The 22,637-nt window shown below is 44.5% G+C and overlaps 2 long non-coding RNA genes across 3 annotated transcripts in view; one reads left to right on the top strand and one right to left on the bottom strand.

The window, feature by feature from the left end:
• Positions 1-2,158: 2,158 nt before the first annotated feature.
• Positions 2,159-17,909, bottom strand: LOC140480415 (uncharacterized). 2 transcript variants are annotated; one of them, XR_011961287.1, is made up of 3 exons: positions 17,727-17,909; positions 14,995-15,102; positions 2,159-2,617 (listed from the first exon to the last, which is right to left on the bottom strand). It is a non-coding gene; the product is annotated as an uncharacterized lncRNA (long non-coding RNA). The 2 variants fall into 2 exon arrangements; XR_011961286.1 differs by having other exon boundaries at positions 17,620-17,909.
• Positions 17,910-17,917: 8 nt separating this feature from the next.
• The window catches only part of LOC140480416 (uncharacterized), an 85,049-nt gene continuing 80,329 nt past the window's right edge, over positions 17,918-22,637 (top strand). The window contains exon 1 of the long non-coding RNA XR_011961288.1: positions 17,918-18,147. This is a non-coding gene — a long non-coding RNA (uncharacterized lncRNA). The remainder of the gene's footprint in view (positions 18,148-22,637) is intronic.

Here is a 22,637-nt window from a genome sequence, read left to right on the forward strand (position 1 = left end):
TCAACAGCTGGGGAATGGAGTTGTGTCGGAAAGCAAACATAATGGCTTCAGTTTTTCCAACATTTAATTAAAGGAGATTTCTGAGCATTCTGCACTGGATGTCAGGTCAGCAAACCAATAATTTAGAACTAACAGAGAGGGATGAAAACAGGTGGTGGTGAGATGGAGTTGGCTATCATCAGTTTTAATGGAAGAACTAACATTATATTTTCCATTGATTTGACAGAGAGGAAGTATGATTGGTTTAAGGATGGATCATTAGACATCACCAGAGCTTTCTGTATAGGAATGCAAAGAGAGGCTCCTAAGTACCCTGGCCAAAATTTAATTGTTCGACCAATATAAAGAAAATGATATCACCTGGTTATTATCTGATTGCTATTTGCTGGATTTCATTGTGTGCAAAGTTTTGCAGGTGTATTTCCAATGATACAACAGTGACCACACTTTAAAAAGTGCTTAAATTGCCTTAAAATGCTTTGGGTCATCTAGAAATCTATGTAAATACCAATTCAATTTGCAGAACAATAGTTGAGACTCCATATAGATATTTACACAAAACAAGGCCATCTAGCCTTTCATTCTTGGGCTAACTATTTGAAGATCAGCCAGGGATGAAAATGGAGGACAGACAAATAAGAAATAAGGAGAAAACATGAGGAAATAGAGGAGTTCTCATCTTCACACAGGGGTTACAAGGTCAGAGGCTAGGAATCTTCCAAGACCTCTCACAATCCTCTAACTCCCCTCTGGCTCAAAGCCTGCCCACCACCCACAAGGCACAGGAATATGGTGCACACTCTCCACTTGCCCATATGAGTGTGTCTTTAACAACACTCAAGGAGCTTGACACCATCCATAGCAAAGCAGCCCCTTGATTGGCACCACATTCACAAACATCCACTCCCTCCACCACTGACGGTCAGCAGTGGCAGTGTATACAATCTACAAGATGCACTTCAGAAACTCACCAATGCTTCTCAGACAACAGATCCTAACCCTTCCAAACTCACAAGCACTTGCATTGAGAAGGACAAGGGCAACTGTCACAAAGCTGGCCCTATTTCTAAAAGCCATTCCTTTTCTCAAGGATACTGTGTCCTTGATTTTTTTCAGAGGGATCATAAATACCTCCAGGCTCCAAAACATCTAGTTTGGTGCAGAGGTGAAAAAGGATTTTGAGAGGCCTTTTGTTTATATGAAAACAGATGAGACTTCAGGCCAAAGTGGTCATGTTTTAGAAGTGACCTGATAATGAAAGGGGAGTGGGCAGTTCTGAAAGCTGAGCAGTTCAGTCCAGAACTAGTTAAGGAATGCAGCAGTGGGCTGTGTGGAAACAGTCTGCTAGACTCTGTCCTTCTGCCCTTCTAATTTCAACCTGTAAGTATTTATTTCATTTTTACTGTGTTCCGAGGGTAATTGGGACTTTGGTGTATATTCGGAACAGCACAATTAAGTCTAGTTTGGATAGACTGAGTTCTGTAGGGGTTCTTTATGCTTCATTGTGTAATTTTATGAATCAATTTCTGTCTGTTTTAAAACCTGATAGTCAAACTAGCTAACTTACTCCAGCTAACTTTCACTGTATACTTGTGAAACAAATTGCAAAGTTATGATCTGGGTTGCCTGCTTAAGAATGTTTTGAGTGGTCTGGCCTAGTCCATAACACAGCAGATATATATGTGAACACCACCATTGGTAAGTTCCCTCTAAGCCACTCACCATCCTATCTTGGAAATATATCATTGTTCCTTCAGTGCAGAAGAGATAACATTCTCAAACTCCTTCCTAAATGGCATGTCAGTCTGCCAACGTCACATGACTGTATCGATACGAGGCAGTAGCTGACCATCACTTTCTCATTGGCAGCTAATAAATACTGGCCCAGCCAGTGACACCCACATCATGTGGATGAATTTATAAAAATGTACACCCTCCCCACAACAAGGAAGCAAAGCTTTGAGATGTTAGCATTCTCAGTTAACAGTGGTAATTCATTGTATTCTTACAGCTGAATTAAGGCTGAAATAAAACAAACAAATGTGACAAATCAAAAGGGTGTGCAAATGTACCCTGACAACAATGGCCAGTTTGCAGTAACCCTTTCCAACTCAGGCACGTTACACAGTGAGATACACAAAGGGAACACGAGTCAGTGGAAGGTCCAACACAATTTTATTGAACACATTATCAAGGAAAAACAGACACTACTATTATACACTAACTTAATTCTAATTTAAGTCCCTTCACAGGATTCTTCATTAAACAGTTTTAAATCTCTAAATAATCTCAAACCTACACTAGTTATGTATTTCTGACATGCCCTTCCAAGGATGTGCTACACCCTATCCTCATGTCCCCGTCACTGTACCTGAACTGTTTGTCTGAAAAGACTGGTAATACCCTTCAGTAATGCTGGGACAGACTATTCCTTGGTCTTTGAGGGTCAGCTGATGTTTCAGGATCTGGAGTCATCGATTTGGGCTTCCCTGCTCATGTCGGGATGGTTCTGGTCTTTGGGTTGTCTCACTGAGGTGTTTTTTTTGGGTCAGGTCGGTCTGATGATGCTCACCACAAGGTACAAGTCGCTGCCAGTCGCAGGTGCTCTCTGGAGATGCTGGTGAAGAAGGTGCAGAAAGCAGTGAGAGCTGGGGTTCCAGATTTTCTCTTTCTTCCCTGTTTTCAAGCCTTTCTCGCAGACAATGTAGCCTGAATCCAATACTAGCATTGGGTAGGGACAGCAAGATCCAATTAGATCACTACTTTCCATATTTGGAGGTTGCAGAACCTGGTTTTGAATGGTGAACTAAATCCAAGAGGGAGGATGGGCAAACATTATGACTGTTAGAGCTGCTCCTTTTTTTGAGATTTGTCAGTGTTGGAGCTGATTTCCTTTAATCTTTGGACAGTTATCACTATTTTATAAGCTATTGCATTGTTTTGGAACTTCAGAAAAGAAAAATCAAAGCAACAGCACTTTAAAAAAAAGGGAGAGAGACACAGCATATACCACATGGGAGGTGAAAACCAGAAAACTAAACCTCTGATGCACCAGAGAACCTGCACAGTTGACTGCCTCTGCTGTTTAGTAACAAGTATCTCTGGAAATCAGAGTTCAGTCTAAGAAAAATAAACAAATAGTGAAATTCACAGTTGACCTTGGAGAACAGTGTGTGTGGGAGCTCGCAGCACTGGAACAACTAAGTGGCGAAATTTAAAGTGTAACATAACTTTTTTTTGTAAACCTACAATAGTGAGTAGAGAGGTCCGTCTCTTGATTAAACTTTAAAAATATAAAACATAGGTACTAAGTTAGCCTGGAAAATTGTTTTTAGAGCAGTAAGATGGTGCTATTATTCTAGGTCTGTAGATTGTTAAGGTGCAAAGATGGCCTTCAGTGGAATGATGTGCTCTTCCTGTCGGATGTGGGAGATTTTCCATGTTACTGATGATTATTTCTGCAGGAAGTGTGCTTGGTTGCGAATCCTATCGGATCGCATGGGTTGGTTGGATCGGCGGTTAGAGGCAATGAGGAAGTTACAAGAACCAGGGGTATAATGAATATCAGGAAAAGAGAAAAACTGCAGATATAGTCAGGTAGATGGGTTACCTCCATGAAAGGTAGGATAGATAAGCAGATAGTGCGGGAGTCTCCTGTGGCTATCCCCACCTCAAAGACGTCTGCTGTTTTGGAAAGTAGAAGGGGTGATGGACTCTCAGGTGAGTGTAACACCAACAGTCAAGTTTCTGGTGCTGAGACTGGCTCTACTGTAACAAAGGGTATGACAGGTTCCAAGCGATCAATTGTGATAGGAGACTCTAACCAGAGGCACAGACAGATGTTTCTGCAGCCAACAATGAGACATCAGAATGCTGTGTTGCCTCCCTTGTGCGAGGATCAAGGATATCTCAGAGAGGGTTCAGAATATTCTCAAAGGGGAGAGGGTCCAGCAGGATGTTGTTGTACACATTGGAACTAATGACACAGGACAAGAAAAGAACGAGGTTGTGAGGAGACAACACAGGAAATTAAGCATCAAGGTAAAAAGTAGGTCCTTGGGGGTAGTAATATCTGGATTACTCCTGGTGCCACGAGCTAGTGAGAGTAGGAATAGGAGGATAGAGCAGATGTATGCATGGCTGAGGAGCTGGTGTATGGGAGAAGGCTTCACATTTTTTGGATCATTGGAATCTCTTCTGGGATAGAAGTGACTTGCGGGAAATTAAGGAGCAAATTTATCAGGTAACCTCAGTTATCTGTAAGAATAAAAGAGGGATAATGGTAGGGACTTTTAACTTTCCAAACATAGATTTGGACTGCTACAGTGTTAAAGGCTTGAATTGACAGGAATTTGTTAATGTGCTCAAGAAAACTTTCCGATGTACCTATGAGAGAAGGTGCAAATCTTGACCTACTCTTGGGAAATAAGGGAGGGCTGGTGACTGAGGTGTCAGTGGGGGACCACTTTGGGGCCAGTGACCATAATTCTATTAGGTTCAAAATAGTGATAGAAAAGGACAGACCAGATTTAAAAGTTAAAGTTCTAAATTGGAGGAAGGCCAATTTTGATGGTATTAGACAAGAACTTTCAAAATTTGATTGGGGGCGGATGTTCGCTGGTAAAGGGAGGATTGGGAAGTGGGAAGCCTTCAAAAATGAGATAACAAGAGTCCAGAGACAAAATGTTCTTGTTAGGGTAAGGGCAAGCCCGGTAGGTGTGGGGAATGCCAGATGACTAGAAAAATTGAGGTTTTGGTTCAGACAAAGGAGGTAGATACAGCAGCGATTCTCACGAAGAGTATAAATCCAGAAGTATATGTAAGAGGCAAATCAGGAGGGCAAAAAAGGGGACATGAGATAGCTTTGGCCAAGAGGGTTAAGGAGAATCCAAAGAGATTTGACAAATATATTAAGGGCAAAGGGGTACACAGAACTTAGAACAATACAGCGCAGGACAGGCCCTTCAGCCCTCAATGTTGCGCCAACCTTTGAAACCCATCTAACCTACACTATTCCATTATCAACACAAAGATACCCGAATGGAAACATACAGAGCCTTGGTATCCCAAAGCAATTCGCAGCCAATTAAATACATTTGTAATGCAGCTGCTGCAGTCAATTTGCAAATAGCAAGTTGCCACAAACAGCAATGAAATAAGGAACTCACTACAGACTTGGTTCAAAAACAGACAGAAGAGTTGAATTGCGGAGGTGAGCTGATGGACAGCCCTTGACATCATGGCTAAACTTACTGAGGGTGACATCAAGGAGCCCGAGAAAAACTGCAATCAGGGGGCACACTCTCCACTGGTTAGAGTCACAGATGCTTGTGGTTGTCGGAGGTCAGTCATCTCAGTCCCAGGATCTTCGCCAAGCCAGCAATGCCCACATCTCATCAGCAAATAGAAAAAAAAACTGAATAACCTGCTTAAGGCATTTGAATCCAATACCGCTGCCAGGGGCAGTATCCACTGAACCAGAAAGCACAGGTTCACATCTCTCTTGTCCGAATATGTCAGATCAGGTCCAATTACAAATATCCCTACACGTGCCAGGTCATCTTGCTTCCTTAGGATCAGTGCCTCGGAACTACTATGGCCAGCCCAGTGGGGAAGATGGTTCCTCACATTTAACAGCTCATCCAATGGCAACATTTATTGCCCCTCCCTAGTTGCCCCATGAGAATGACGAGAATGAGGGTAGGTCCGATCAAGGACAGTAGTGGGAGACTGTGTATTGAGTCGGAAGAGATAGGAGAGGTCTTGAACAAGTACTTCTCTTCAGTATTTACAAATGAGAGGGACTGTATTGTTGAAGAGGAGAGTATGAAATGGACTGGTAAACTAGAGGAGACACTTGTTAGGAAGGAAGATGTGTTGGACATTTTGAAAAACTTGAGGAAAGACAAGTCCCCCGGGCCTGACGGGATATATCCTAGGATTATTTGGGAAGCAAGAGAGGAAATTGCAGAGCTGTTGGCAATGATCCTTTCGTCTTCACTATCAACGGGGGTGGTACGAGGGGACTGGAGAGTGGCAAATGTTGTGCCCCTGTTCAAAAAAAAGGGAATAGGGATAACCCTGGAAATTACAGGCCAGTTAGTCTTACTTCGGTGTTAGGCAAGGTAATGGAAAGGGTACTGAGGGATAGGATTTATGAGTATCTGGAAAGACACTGCTTGATTAGGGACAGCCAGCACGGATTTGTGAGGGGTAGGTCTTGCCTTACAAGTCTTATTGAATTCTTTGAGGAGGTGACCAAGCATGTGGATGAGGGTAGAGCAGTGGATGTAGTGTACATGGATTTTAGTAAGGCATTTGATAAGGTTCCCCATGGTAGGCTTATGCGGAAAGTCAGGAGGTATGGGATAGTGGGAAATTTGGCCAGTTGGATAGAGAACTGGCTAACCGGTCAAAGTCAGAGAGTGGTGGTAGATGGTAAATATTCAGCCTGGAGCCCAGTTACAAGTGGAGCTCCGCAGGGATCAGTTCTGGGTCCTCTGCTGTTTGTAATTTTTATTAATGACTTGGAAGAGGGAGTCGAAGGGTGGGTCTGTAAATTTGCAGACGATACAAAGATTGGTGGAGTTGTGGATAGTGAGGAGGGCTGTTGTCAGCTACAAAGGAACTTAGATATGATGCAGAGCTGGGCTGAGGAGTGGCAGATGGAGTTCAACCCTGTCAAGTGTGAGGTTGTCCATTTTGGAAGGACAAATAAGAATGTGGAATACATGGTTAACGGTAGGGTTCTTAGTAAGGTGGAGGAGCAGAGGGATCTTGGGGTCTATGTTCATAGCTCTTTGAAAGTTGCCACTCAGGTGAATAGAGCTTGTAAGGAGGCCTATGGTGTATTAGCGTTCATTAGCAGAGGGATTGAATTCAAGAGTTGTGAGGCGATGTTGCAGCTGTGCAGAACCTTGGTAAGGCCACATTTGGAGTACTGTGTGCAGTTCTGGTCGCCTCACTTTAGGAAAGATGTGGAAGCCTTGGAGAGGGTGCAGAGGAGATTTACCAGGATATTGCCTGGAATGGAGAATAGGTCGTACGAGGATAGGTTGAGAGTGCTAGGCCTTTTCTCATTGGAACGGCGAAGGATGAGGGGTGACTTGATAGAGGTTTATAAGATGATTAGGAGGATAGAGTAGACAGTCATAGACTTTTTCCCCGAGTACAGAGTGTTACAAGGGGACATAAATTTAAGGTGAAGGGTGGAAGGTATGGGGGGATGTCAGGGGTAGGTTCTTTACCCAGAGAGTGGTGGGGGCATGGAATGCGCTGCCTGTGGGAGTGGCAGAGTCAGAATCATTGGTGACCTTTAAGCGGCAATTGGATAGGTGCTTAAGCTAGGACAAATGTTCGGCACAACATCATGGGCCGAAGGGCCTGTTCTGTGCTGTATTGTTCAATGTTCTATGTTCTAAGGTAGGGGTCAGCTGCCTTCCTGACCTGCTGCAGTCCATGTGCTGTGGGTTGACCCAGAATGTTCTCAGGGAGGGAATTCCAGAATTCTGACCCAGTGACAGTGAAGGAACAGCATTATACCACCAAGTCAGGACGGCGAGTGGCCCGGAGGGGAATCCGCAAGGGATGGCGTTCCCAAGCATCTGCTACCCTTGTCCTTCTAGATGGAAGCAGTTATGGGTTAGTTAGGTGCCATTAAAGGAGGTTTAATGTATTTCTGCAGTGAATCGTGTAGATGGCACACACTGCTGCCACTGTGCACTGGTGGTGTAAGGAGTGAAAAGTAAAGCTGGTCAATGTGGGGCCAATCAAGCAGCTGCTTTGTCCTGGATGGTGTCAAGCTTCTTGAGTGTAGTTGGGGCTGCACCCATTCAGGCAAGTGGGGGTGTTCCATCACACTCCTGACTTGTGCCTTGGAGATGGTGGACAAGCTACAGGAATTAGGAAGTGAGTTATTCACTGCAGTATTCCTAACCTCTGACCTGCTCTTGTTGTATTTGTATGCCTTTGTTTCCACTCAATGCTGCCCCATAGGATGTTCATATTGGGGAATTCAACAACATTAATGCAAGGGATTGTTAAGGGGAAGTAATCAGAGTCCCTCTCATTGGAAATGCTCATTGCCTGCCATGCTGCAAATGTTACTTACCACACAGCAACTTAAGCTTGGCTGCTGGCCAGATCGGACACTTGCCTAACCCAAAGGAAGATGTTCATGGTTGTTGGTCATCAATCACCCCTGTCCCGGAACATCATTGCAGGATTTCCTTATGGTAGTGTCAGTGAACATCCTCACTCTGACCTTTTGGTGGAGGGAGGTCATTGATGAAACAGCCAAAGATGGTTGAGCTAGGACACCACCCTGAGGAACTCCTCCAGAAATATCCTGGAGCTGATAGGATCCAACAATTATAAACATCTTCCTTTTTGCTAAATATGACTCCAACCAGTGAGCGTCCCCAGCGATTCTTACTGATTCCAGTTTTGCTGGTAACTAGGGAGAGAATAGGGCACCTCAAAGAACAGCAAGGCTGCCTATGTGTAGCATCACAGGAGATGGGAGAGATACTAAACAAGTACTTTGCACCAGTATTCACTGTGGAGAAGGACATCGAACATCTAGAACGTGGGGAAATAGAGGGGGACATCTTGAAAAATGTTCAGTTAACAGAGATGGTGCTGGACATCTTAAAATGCATAAAGGTGAATAAATCCCCGCATCCTGGTTAAGTACATCCTTCAACAATGTGGGAAGCTAGGGAAGTGATTGCTGGGCCTCTTGCTGAGATATTTGTATCATCGATAGGCCCAGCTGAGCTGCTGGAAGACTAGGGGTTGGCTAATGTGGTGCCACTGTTTAAGAAATGTGGTAAGGAAAAGCCAGGGAACTGTAGACCAGTGAGTCTGACATCAGTGGTAGGCAAGTTGTTGGAAGGAATCCTGAGGGACAGGATGTATGTGTATTTGGAAAGGCAAGGACTGAATAGGGATAGTTAACATGGCTTTGTGCAAGGGAAAATCAAGTCTTACTAACTTGTGCTCCTGACGAAGTAACAAAGAGGTTTGATGAAGGCAGAGTAGTGGATGTGATCTACGTGGATGTGATCTATGTGGATTTCAGTAAGGCGTTTGACAAGATTCGTCATGAAACAATGGTTAACAAGTTTAGATCACATGAAATACAGGGAGCAGAAGCCATTTGGATACAGGACTGGCTCAAAGGTAGGAGACAGAGGGTGGTGTTGGAGGGTTGCTTTTCAGACTGGAGGCCTGTGACCAGTGATGTGCCACAAGGATCAGTGTTGGGTCCACTGCTTTTTGCCATTTATATAAATGATTTGGATCTGAACGTAGGAGATATAGTGAGTAAGTTTGCAAATGACACCAAAATTGCTATGTAGGTGACAACAAAGAAGGTTACCTCAGAGTAAAACGTGATCTTGATCAGATGGGCCAATAGGCTGAGGAGTGGCAGATGGAGCTTAATTCAGATAAATGTAATTTGGAAAAGCAAATCAGGGCTGGACTAATGGTAAGGTCCTGGGAAGTATTACTGAACAAAGAGACCTTGGAGTGCAGGTTCATAGTTCATTGAAAGTGGAGTCGCAGGCAGATACAATCATGAAGAAGGTATTTGGTATGCTTGCCTTTATTGATCAGTGCATTGAATATCGGAGTTGGGAGGTCTGTAGAAGATATTGGTTAGGTCACTTTAGGGTCTCCCTGCTATAGGAATAATATTGTGAAACTTGAAAGGGTTCAAAAAAGATTTACAAGAATGTTGCCAGGGTTGGGCGTTTAGAGCTATAGGGGGAGGCTGAAGTGGCTGGGGCTACTTTCCCTGGAGCATCGGAGGCTGAGGAGTGACATTATAGAAGTTTATAAAATCATGAGGCGCATGGATAGGGTGAATAGCCAAAGTCTTTTTCCCAGAGTAATGGAGTCTAAATCTAGAGGGCATAGGTTTAGGATGAGACAAGAAACATTTAAAAGAGACCTAAGTGGCAATGTTTTCACACAGAGGGTGGTGCATGTATGGAGTGAGCTGCCACAGGAAGTGGTGGAGGCTGGTACAAATACAACTTTTAAAAGATATTTGGATGGGTGTATGAATAGGAAAGGTTCAGAGGGATATGGGCCAAATGCTGGTCGCTGGGACTAGATTAATTTAGGATATCTGGTCAGCATGGAGGAGTTAGCCAAAAGGTCTGTTTCCATGTTGTACATGTCTATGATTCTACAACTCTTAAATGTTATCCTTGTCACGTTATGCCTTGTCACTTGGACTGAGTTGGGTGCCACCAAGTCTGTGTAGCATTCTTCTAATAATGCAGCCTCACTGAAGGTCAAAACAATGGTTAATTCTGAAGCAAGGAGGCCACTAGTACCTGGCCAAGGAGATTCTGGTTTGACAGGAAGTTGATTGTCCAAGGCCTGGCTGCATGAATACTCTGTTCCAGCTCCGCAGTTTGCAAATTGCAGAATCCATTTCTTTTAAATTTTTAATCCATACTAATAAGAAAATGTCTAATATTTCAGTAACAATTCTGGAGGTCATGGGTGACCTGACCATAACTTTGGATAATGACAGCACCTAGCCTGCTGCAAAAGTTCCCAATTACCATTACATCCTGCAAGCTTCATGTTTCTGTTAGTCATTGTGAATGTCATTAGCTTAAGTGCTGAAACAACTTCCTAGTTCACCCTGCTCTCCTGATTTGCAAAGACTCCCACTTTCGAGGTAAATAATGTCATTTTGACTCCTCCCATATCAAGACAATCTACTCCAGTCTGCTATGTCCCTTCATCTCGATACAACGGAAATACCATAAGGCCATAAGATATGGGGTCATTATTAGGTAAATTGGCCTATCAAATCTATTCTGCCATTCAATTATGGCTGATATGTTTCTCAACCCCATTCTCCTGCCTTCTCCTCATAACCCGTGATCCCCTTACTAATCAAGAACTTATCTACCTCTGTCTTAAACACAGTCAATGACTTTCTGGATTAGTGGTGCTGGAAGAGCACAGCAGTTCAGGTAGCATCCAACGAGCAGCGAAATCAACGTTATAGTCAATGACTTGGCCACCATAGCCCTCTGTGGCACTGAGTTCCACACATTCACCACCATCTGGCTGAAGAAATTCTTCCTTATCTCAGTTCTAAAGGCTGTGCGCTCAGACCCTAGTCTGTCCTACTAGTGGAAACTTCTTCTGTATACGTCCACTCTATCCAGGCCACACAGTATTCTGTACCCTCAACATCCTAAACTCCAAGTACAGACAGAGAGTAAATAACTGCTCCTCATACATCAAACTCTCCATCCTCAGGACCATTGTAAGCCTCCTCTGGACTCATTCCAATACCAGCATATCTTTCCTTGGAAACAGGGCCCAAAACTGCTCATAATTTTCCAAATGTGGTCTGACCAGAGCTTTACAGGCTCAGGAGAGAGTGAGATCTGCAGATGCTGGAGCAGGCTCAGTACTACATCTCTGCTATTGTACTGTAGCCTTCTTGAAATGAATGCTAACATTGTATTTGCCTTCCTAACTGCTATCTGAACCTGCATGTTAAGCTTAAGAGAATCCTGAACTTGGACTCACAAGTCTCTTTGGGCTTCAGATTTCTGAAGTCTTTATTCTCTGCTGATTGTTAAATAGGACATTGGTTAGGCCACTGTTGAAATATTGCGTGCAATTCTGGTCTCCTTCCTATCAGAAAGAGATTGTGGAAACTTGAAAGGGGTGAGAAAAGATTTACAAGGATGTTGCCAGGGTTGGAGGATTTGAGATATAGGGAGAGGTTGAATAGGCTGGGGCTGTTTTCCCTGGAGCATCGGAGGCTGAGGGGTGACCTTATAGAGGTTTATAAAGTCATGGGGGGCATGGATAGGGTAAATAGGCAAAGTCTTTTCCCTGGGGTGAGGGAGTCCAGAAGAGACCTAAGCGGCAACGTTTTTATGCCGAGGGTGGTATGTGTATGCAATGAGCTGCTAGAGGAAGTGGTTGAGGCTAGTACAATTGCAACTTTTAAAAGGCATCTGGATGGGTATATGAATAGGAAGGGTTTGGAGGGATATGGGCCGGGTGCTGGCAGGTGGGACTAGATTGGGTTGGGATATCTGGTCAGCATGGACGGGTTGGGACCGAGGGTCTGTTTCCATGCTGTACATCTCTATTGCTTCACCATCCTCTCTCGCTTCCTCTTAATCTTCATCACAGTGTATGCTTTCTCTTTTGCTTTTATGCTGTCCCTGACTTTCCTTGTCATCAATGGTTGCCTCATCCTACACTTAGTACTTTTCTTCTTCCTAGACATTAATTTCCGTTATGCCTCCCGAATTGCCCTCAGAAACTCTTGCCATTACTACACCACTGTATTCCATTAGGCTCGCATTCCAATCAACTCTGGCCAACTCCTCCCTTATGTCTTTGTAGTTACTTTTACTCAATGGCAATATTGTTACATCTGTTTCCAGCTTCTCCCTCTCAAACTGCAGGGTGAATACTAAAATATTATGTCCACTATCCTCTAGGAGCTCCTTCACCTTAAGCTCCCTTATCAAGTCTGCCTCATTTGACATGACCAAACCCAGAATTTCCTTTTTACTAGTAGGCGAAAGTGAGGACTGCAGATATTGGAGATTAGAGTAGAGAGTGTGGTGCTGGAAAAGCACAGCAGGACAGGCAGCATCCGAGGAGCAGAAAAATCGATGTTTCGGGCAAAAAGCCCTTCATCAGGAATGAGGCTAGCAGCCTTGGGGGGTGGAGAGATAAATGGGAGGGGGGTGGGGCTAGCGGAAGGTAGCTGAGAGTGCAATACTTGGGTGGAGGTGGGGGTAAAGGTGATAGGTCGGAGGGGAGGGTGGAGTGGATAGATGGGAAGGACAATGGACTGGTGGGACAGGTCACGAGGGCGGTGCTGAGCTGGAAGGTTGGAACTGGGATAAGGTGTTGAAGGGGAAATGAGGAAACTGGTGAAACCAACATTGCTGCCATGGGATTGGATGGTCCCAAGGTGGAAGATAAGGAGTTCTTCCTTCAGGCATCGGATGGTTAGGGAGTGGTAATGGAGGTGGCCCAGGACCTGCATGTCCTTGACAGAGTGGGAGGGGAATTCGAAATGTTCGGCCACGGGGCGGTGGGTTTAGTTGGTGCAAGTGTCCCGGGGATGTTCTCTGAAGTCCTCTGTGAATAGGCATCCTGTCTCCCCAATGTAGAGGTGACTGCATCGGGAGCAACGGATACAGTAAATAACATGTGTGGAAGTGCAGGTGATACATTGATGGATGTGGAAGGCTCCTTTGGGGCCTTGGATGGAGGTGAGGGGGGAGGTGTGGGCGCAGGTTTTGCAATTCCTGCAGTGGCAGGCGAAGGTGCCAAGAGGGGAGGGGGGGTTGTTGGAAGGCATGGACCTGACCGGGTAGTCATGGAGGGAACGGTCTTTGCAGAATGCGGATAGGGATGGGGAGGGAAATATATCTCTGGTGGTGGGGTCCATTTGGAGGTGGCAGAAATGGTGGAGGATAATGCAATATATCGGGAGGTTGATGAGGTGGAAGGTGATTCTGTCCTTGTTGTTGTTGGAGTGGTGGGGTTCAGGGAAGGAGTTGCGGGAAGTGGATGAGATGCACTGGAGGGCATGATCGACCACGTGGGAGGGAAAATTACGGTCTTTAAAGGAGGAGGCCATCTGGTGTGTTCTGTGGTGGAACTGGTCCTCCTGGGAGCAGATACGGTGGAGGCAGATGAATTGGGAATAAGGGATAGCATTTTTGCAGGAGGCAGGGTGGGAGGAGGTGTAATCCAGTTAGCTGTGGTAGTCGCTGGGTTTATAGAAGATGTCAGTGTTGAGTTGGTCACCATTGATGGAGATGGAGAGGCCCAGGAAGGGGAGGGAGGTGTCAGAGATGGTTCAGGTGAATTTAAGGTTGTTTCTTTGTCAGCTACGTAGAACAGTCCATCTTCCGTAGTTACACCAGCACCACTCTCCATCTTTTTCTCCATTACATTGATGACTGCATCGGTGCCACCTCGTGCTTCCACTCTGACCTTAAAATCACCTGGACCATCTCTGACACCTCCCTCCCCTTCCTGGACATCTCCGTCTCCATCAACGGTGACCGATTCAACACTGATATTTTCTACAAACCCACTGACTCCCACAGTCACCTGGATTACACCTCCTCCCACCCTGCCTCCTGCAAAAATGCTATCCCTTATTCCCAATTGCTCCGCCTCTGCTCCCAGGAGGACCAGTTCCACCACAGAACACAACAGATAGCCTCCTTCTTTAAAAACCGCAATTTCCCCTCCCACGTAGTTGATGATGCCCTCCAGCGCATCTCATCCACTTCCCGCACCATGGCAAAATACTGTTTCTCTGCTCAAAAAGAATATCAGGCAGTTCAGGAAAAATACAGTTAACTCACTGTAAAAGTTTGGTTTGCGAAACTTTCAAACCAGGTGTGTTTGACATCTACAAGTTATTAAAAGCTGAGAAAGTCTAAGCCCTCAGTTTTATGAACATTCTTGTAAAATGACTTCAGGGTTCACAGGAAAGGACTGGAGAGAACCAGTTAAGTTGAACCTAAAGGTGTAATTTCTGTCCATTTGAGTCTCTGTAACAGACTGTGTGAGATGAGATGTGACTTTGTTTCGCTGTGTATATAAATTCTTTCAAACTGTGATTTATATATAGATATCTTGGTTTAATTTTTTTGTTTTGCCTTTTCTTCTGTTACATTGCTAAAGAAACTCTTCAGCCTTGTGTAATGGTTTCAGTGAGTGACCACCACCTTAATGAAAATATTTTTTTAAAAATTCAATAAAGTCAGATATTGTGTCTGACTTGTCCACTAGTACTATTAGTTTGGATCGTAACACTTGGCCAACCTCAGGAAATTAATCTTCTTCCTGAGGTGTGTAATAGTAAAGTTTGGACTGGACTGTGCATTTAGAGACTCTACCCTCAGACTACAGGAAACATTATCTTCCTGCTCTTATTTCATCTGGAAAGATACTTACTGAGACATTGACAAGTCTATAATCCTAAATGCAACAGAATTCCACGTGGACCACTGCACAAACCACTGATCTCCCCACAAACTTGTCTCTGTATCAGTCATTGCCACCCTGCAAGAAAGAAAAGAAATTTAATCACTTGTGTTTTAAATGCTGCTGCAGCCTTCTCTCTTAACCATGGTAATTTAGCTGGCAGTATTTTGTCACTGTTGTATCATTCACAGAATTAACATGGTTCTGTGAAGAAAAATGGGTGGACAATTGAATTCAACACTTTGCTTACCTATCAACTGAAACAAATACTAGCCCCAAGGATGTGATATGGAATAAATTTGGACAGTCTAAATTCCATTTCTTTGCTCACTCACAGAATGTGGGCATTTCTGGAGATGTCAACACTTATTGACCCTTTCAAATGCCCTTGAGAGCACAGTGGAAGCCAGGTATCTCCTTCTTAACCAAATGCTTTTCTTGGCCTCTTTTTTTAAAAACTATTCACTTGTGGGATGTGTACATTGCTGGCTGGCCTAACTGCCCTTGAGAAGGTGGTGGCCAGCTGCCTTCTTGAACTGCTACAGTCCATGCACTGTACAGAGACCCACAACATCCTTCGGGGGGGTATTTCCATAACTTTGAACCAATGACAGTGAAGGAATAGTGATATACTTCTGAGTTCGGATGAGTAGTAGCTTGGAAGGAAACTTGCAGGTGTTGTTCCAATGTATCTGTTACCTTTGTCCTTCCAGGTGGTGGTGATCATGGGTTTGAAAGATGCTGTCTAAGGAAATTTGGAGAATTTCTACAGTGCATCTTGTAGATGTTACACACTATTCATACTGAGCTTCAATGGTGGAGGGAGTGGATACTTGTCAGTGTGGTGCCAATCAAGTGGGCTGCTTAGCGTTAGATAGTGTCAAATTTCTTGAGTGTTGATGGAACTGCATTTATCCAGATTCAGACAAGTGAGGAGTATTCCTGACTTGTGCCTGTAGATGGTGGACAAGGGAGTCAGGAGGTGAGTTCGTCATGGCAGGATTCCTAGCTTCTGACTTGGTCTTCTAACTGCTGCATTTATACAGTGAATCTAGTTGACCTTCTGGTCCCAGGATATTGATATTGGGGGAATTCAGTGCATGTAATGCCATTGTAAGTCAAGAAGCAGTGTTGAGATTGTCTCTTATTGGAGATTGGTATTGCATGGTATGAATGTTTTTTCAAGTTTAAAAGATAACTAAGTCAACTATGTCACCATGGGTCTACAGTCATAAACACTTCAGGATGGAGGGCCTTGTTGTGTGATAATAGTATCCTTATCTCTTGGTTTGCCAAGGAGGTTTGTTATAACCTAACTGAACTGGAAATAAAAGCATCTAGGCCAAGTTGTGAAAGCATTTTTCTATCTTTTTTCAAGGTCTGTGGGTATTACTGATTGGCCAGCATTTACAACATATCCTTATTGCACTTGAGAAGACATTGATGAGCTGATTTTTTTAAACTGTTGCAATCCATGTGGTGTAGTTAGTAGTCAGCAGTGAGTTTCATGACTTGGAACAACCGAAGGAACAGTAATCTAGTTTCACATCTGAATGGTGTGTGACTTGTAGGTGGTGGTGATCCTACCCACCTTCTGCCTTTGTCGTTGTGTTTGGGTTCACAATTTGTAAAGTGCTGTATTTGCAGCGCATTTCTGGATGGCACATATTACTGTGCATGTTGAGGGAGGAAGTAAATGTTGAAGAAGGTGAATAGGATGCCAATCAAGCAGTCTGCATTGTCCTGAGCAGTGTTGACCTGGTCCAGTTCAATCTTTGCTAAATAGTAACCTCCAGAATGTTAATAAGGTGGCAAATTTCCTTCATTAAGTGGCATTACTGAACTGGCTGGAGTTTTAATATCAACTGTCAGTCGTTATAGTTTCAATATTACGAATACGAGCTTTTTGTTCCATATCTATTTAATTAACTGAGATTAAATTCTGGTGCAATTATAGGATTTGACCTCATATGTCCAGAGCATTAGTAACATAACCACAGAGCATTAGTAACTTAACCACCCTTCCTAGTGAGCGAAAGCTCAAAAACAACAAAAAAAAACTTGTTTCAGCATTAATTTGAACTCCTAGAGGCCACTAAATGCGGGAAATTTGTACAGCAAAAATTGGCATTGAGATGTTTGGACAGACCTCAAAAATCTTTGGAACTGACAAATCTAACTTCGGAGTACAGTCAGAGACTAAAGGTTCATCCATCCCCCACCTTGATGAGCCGGGGTGGGGGGGGGGACGACGAAAAGGTGAGATCTATATAAAAGGTTTCAGCTAAATCATAAAACTGAAAGCCAAATGATATTTTGACTTTGGAATGCAGTATGTTCGAACGCTGTTAAGTTATAGTTTAATTTTCCCTGGTTACGAGGCTCGTAGGCGAAGCGAATTTTGACATCGGCTTGTAATTAAACTAAGACGGTCGTAACTGAAATAAACTAGGAGTACACGAGAATTAAAAGCATGGGTGTGCTGTGAGGGTCTGTTAGCGTGCAAAATGCGGTCTTGCTTTTGGTTGTAAAAAAAAGATGAAAAATACAAATATTCAACTACTCGTGGCTAACACAGCCCGCTACAGTACTCACCAAAAAGGTATTGTCAAAATCGGTAAACATATCACAGTTAAAAAAAACATGGTACAAACGACGACATAAAAGAATGCAGCGTTTTATGCAAGAGGAAATTTGCTCACATTGCATTCCCGGTTGGGAGCACGTTTGGAGAATGCGGGTAAAATCGGCTTTGTTCAGTGCTGGCTGCTCCCAAACTGCTGCTGCTTGGCGTCTACGGTCATGTGGAGGCTCTCGGCGACTCCCCCTGGCGGAGCTCCGCACTGGGGCCATCGCTCACTTTTTCTGGGCTCAAGGTCGCTGTCTGCAGCGCCTCGGGGAGAGGGAGGTCAGTTTGGGATAACGCTGTCAAGGAGCTGCGAAGCCCGATCAAAATTTGCACGCCACCCTGGAGAGGGATAAGCCGCGCCGGCATTCTAACGGCAATAATGGAAAGTCGACCTGAAGAGAGAGAGAGAGGAAAAATGACGAAGGCGTGACGATGTGAATTTGGCGCGGTGAGGAAGGGCCACTTTTGAAAGTCCAACTTTTCGGGCGCCGCAGGTAAATCCTCCCTGAACAGCTGAGGGGAGCGAGCGGTGGGTGGTGCCGCCCCGCCCCCGGGGAATCACGACAAGGGCTTCAGAGTAAGATTGGGCCAATGTTTACCCGAGAGGAAAATGCTTGGAGGGGGAAAACATCTTTAAATGGCCGCCTAACATTGCGTCGGTGTGTGAGCGAGAGGAGCACTGTCACTTTAAAAGGACTTGTCTCTCTGCAGGTCCCTGGCAGCGCGAGCCGAGCTTTCCGTCTGCTCCAGGGGCGGAGTGCGCGCGCCGCAGTTGGAATGTATCGGCCTGCGGTGGCCAATGACAGCCGCCGGACTTGTCACTGTTTTTGCTACATTGAGGTGCACGTTCGATCCCAACTCGCTACATTGTGGCTGCACTTGAGGGAATTCTCTGCTGGGGCTCTCTCTGTCAATCGATCTCTCTCAATCACTTTCTAATCCAACTTCTTGGGGGTGGTGGTTCGCTATCCCCTCAGCGCCTGTTTCTTTTTCTCTCTCTCTCTCTCTCTCTCTCTCTCTCTGTCTGTCCATGGGGAAGGAGGGTTGGGCGAAATGTTTGTTGAAACGCAGCCCTCCCTCCCGCACTCTAAGAAAGAAGCCGTGCTCGCTCCTGCACGGGAGCGGTGCGCCTCTTAGGAAAATCCCGCTGGAATATGCTCCGTGTAAGTAGCTCGCATGAGACTGACACGTCGCCTGTGGAAGGCGTCCAGATTTTTTTTTAGGAAATGTCCTGAAACCAGTTGGTGTGTGCGGACCTCGGGGAGAAGTTGAAGGAAACGCTTTCCTTACACTGGAAGTAGAAGGAGTTGTTGCGATTTGTTTGTGTTTTCTGTGTGTTGGCGTTGCAAGTCACAACACCGTCGGACGCCGCCGAGTGTTCCACTAGAGAACTGAGTAGATCGTCGAGGCAATTTATTTAGTTTGGGGTGTGCATGGTATTTTCCCTTCCCGAGGAAGAGGTTGTAGCTAGTGTAGGACTGACCTCTATATTCTCTTAACACTTAGCCCATTCTGTGCTCCTGTTCTTTTTTTCAATGTTGATGTTATGGCAGTGACATTTATTTTTCGGCTGGTTGACTGCGGTCTTAACATAAGACGCAGGTTAGTCGAAGGAATGCTGAGCAGTCGAGAGGTGAAGCAAATACCCATCAGAAGAAAGCACTTGCAGGTTAACAAATGCACTTTTCTTTTCGCCGGGATAACTGATTGGAATAGAAGTCAGTTTAACTTGGTCCCTCTGCATTTAAGTATTGGTGTTTCAATACTTTTTTTCAATTTCGAGTAGTTTCTCATAATAAATGATGACCGTTTACCTTGGCCCAGCGATCGAATGTTTGGGGATTTGAGTTCCCCTGGAGAACTGAGCCTCTGCACTTCGGCTCACTGCTGAGGGAAGTGCTGGCCTGTCCGGATGGAGGCCTTTGAATGAATTATCACATTTCTGTTAATAATGCCATGAGATTGTCAATATTCAAAGAGCAGAAACCTCGTCAAAATGTATCTCTTTACCGACATTACTAAAACAGTTTGTTCTAGATGTTGTAGTAAAAGTGATGGGGAGACCACCAGCCCTCTCTGTTCTGAGTGACTCTGTCTGATAGTAACTCACAGCAGACCACATTGCACTTCGAACAACTCAGTTTCAGCAATTGTTTGTATTGCCTTGCTCATCCATAAGGTTAGCTACACTTGACATTCAAGTATGTGAAAGACTGTATTTGTAAGTTGTGTATGAATTTTTGTGATTTACTAATTTCTCTCCTTCCTGTGCCTAGTAGCATTTGAAGCAGATAAAGCATATGCTTACATCTGTTCCCAAAGCTGGTTTTGTTCTGAGTGCAGGTTGCCAATCTGTTTCTAGATTAGAGTGGTGCTGGAAAAGCACAGCAGTTCAGGTAGCATCAGAGGAGCAGGAAAATCGGCTGTACACTCTATGCTACTTTCTCCCCACCCCCACCCTCCTCTCGTTTATCTCTCCATCCTGCAGGCACTCTGCCTCTATCTCTATTCCTGATGAAGGGCTTTTTTGCCTGAAACGTCGATTTTACTGCTCCTTGGATGCTGCCTGAACTGCTATGCTTTTCCAGCACCACTCTAATCCAGAATCTGGTTTCCAGCATCTGCAGTCGTTGTTTTTACCAAGTTGCCAATCTGTTGTCAGAGACTAGAGCTTGAGAGGCAGTACAACGCAGTGTGATTGATGTACGGACGTGGATTGTTTTTGGGGAAGTGTAAATATATGAGAAGCAAGGATGCCATTTTTGGTTTAGAAACTTAATTTTGCCTTTTGATATTCTCTCCTGTACTATCATGTTATTCTATGCAAAAGTTCACCTTTTTTTTTCTTTCTCTATCTGTCTGTAGCATTGATTGCAGTCTTATAAACTATCCTCCTCCAACACGTTGTCATCCAGCGGAGTGGGACTGGTTTCTGTGAGGTTGCTTATTATGCAGCCAGTACTTGGATGTGAGGAAATGTTTTCCCCCCTACCCCTACCCATCCATCCCGATGCCTTTTAAATGTTGCAATTGTACTAGCCTCCACTTCCTCTGGCAGCTCATTCCATACACATACCACCTGCTGAGTGAAAGATTTGCTCCTTATGTCTCTTTTATATCTTTCCCCTCTCACCCTAAACCTATGCCCTCTAGTTCTGGACTCCTCCACCCCAGGGAAAAGACTTTGTCTATTTATCCTATCCATGCCCCTCATAACTTTGTAAATCTCTATAAGGGTACCCTTCAGCCTCTGACGCTCCAGGGAAAACAGCCTGTTCAGCCTCTCCCTATGGCTCAAATCCTCCAACCCTGTCAATATCCTTGTAAACCTTTTCTGAACCCTTTCAAGTTTCACAACATCGTTCCAATAGGAAGAGGACCAGAATTACACGCACTATTCCAACAGTGGCCGAACCAATGTCCTGTACAGCCGCAACGTGACCTCCCAACCCCTGTACTCAATACTCTGACCAATAAAGGAAAGCCTTCGTCACTATCCTATCTACCTGTGACTCCACTTTCAAGGAGCTATGAACCTGCACTCCAAGGTCTCTTTGTTCAGCAACACTCCCTAGGACCTTACCATTAAGTGTATAAGTCCTGCTAAGATTTGTTTTCCCAAAATGCAGCACCTCACATTTATCTGAATTAAACTCCATCTGCCACTTCTCAGCCCATTGGCCCACTACTTGAATTATTGCTTCTTGATTATTCCTGATTTTTAAATACTTCTATAGCTACGTGAAGAATAAAAGGATGACGAGGGTAGGAATAGTGCCAGTCAAAGACAGAAGTGGGAAATTGAGTGTGGACCCTGTGGAGATTGGAGAGGTGATAAACAAATATTTCTCATCTGTTTTCACTCTGGATAAGGAGAATATTGTAGAGAAGACTGAGATACGGAGTGTTTGACTAGAAAGGTTTGAGGTTATTAAGGAGGAGGTGTTATCAATTCTAGAAGGTGTGAAAATAGGTAAGTCCCCTGAGCTGGATGGGATATGTGAGAGGATTCTCTCGGAAGCTATGGAGGAGGTGGCGGAGCCTTTGGCTTTGATCTTTGAGTCATCATTGTCTACAGGATTAGTAGCAGAGGACTGGAGGATTGCAAATATTGTGCCCTTGTTCAAGAAGGGCAATAGAGATGACCCAGGTAATTATTGACCAGTGAGCCTTATGTCTGTTGTAGGAAAAGTTTTGGAAAGATAGGATTTATAATCATCTAGCAAGCAACAATTTGATTGGAGATAGTCAACATGGTACATCAAGGACAGGCCATGTCTCACAAACCTGATTGAGTTTTTTGAGAATGTGACCAAGCATGTGGATGACGCTAGGGCAGTTGACGTGGTGTGTATGGACTTCAGTCAAGCTTTTAATAATGTTCCATATGGTAGGCTTTTGGAGAAAATTTGGAGGCATGGGATTGAGGGTGATTTAGCAGTTTGGATTGGAAAGTGGTTTTCTGAAAGAAGGCAGCGAGCGGTGGTTGATGGAAAATATTCAGCCTGGAGTCCGGTTACGAGTGGTGTGCCACAAGGATCAGTTTTAGGACCACTGCTGTTTGTCATTTTCATAAATGACTTGAATGCAGGCATAGGTAGATGGGTTAATAAGTTGGCAGATGACACTAAAGTCGGTGGCCAGCTGAATTGGCCATGCTAAGTTGCCCATAGTGTTAGCTGCATTAGTCAGAGGGCAATGGGTCTGGGTGGATTACTCTTCAGAGGGGTGGTGTGGACTTGTTGGGCCGAAGGGCCTGTTTCTGCGCTGTAGGGAATCTAATCTAATCATGATGATGTTGGCTTGTATGAGGGGCATAACTGCAAATTGAGGGTGATAGATTTAAGACCGATATCAGAGGCAGGTTCTTTACTCAGAGTGATGAGGGTGTGGAATGCCCTACCTGTCAAAGTACTTAACTCACCCACATTAGGGACATTTAAACAGTCCTTCTGTAAGCCTATGGATGATGATGAGATAGTGT

Source organism: Chiloscyllium punctatum, chromosome 8, assembly GCF_047496795.1.
Source record: "Chiloscyllium punctatum isolate Juve2018m chromosome 8, sChiPun1.3, whole genome shotgun sequence".
In the NCBI taxonomy this organism is placed as follows: Eukaryota; Metazoa; Chordata; class Chondrichthyes; order Orectolobiformes; family Hemiscylliidae; genus Chiloscyllium; species Chiloscyllium punctatum.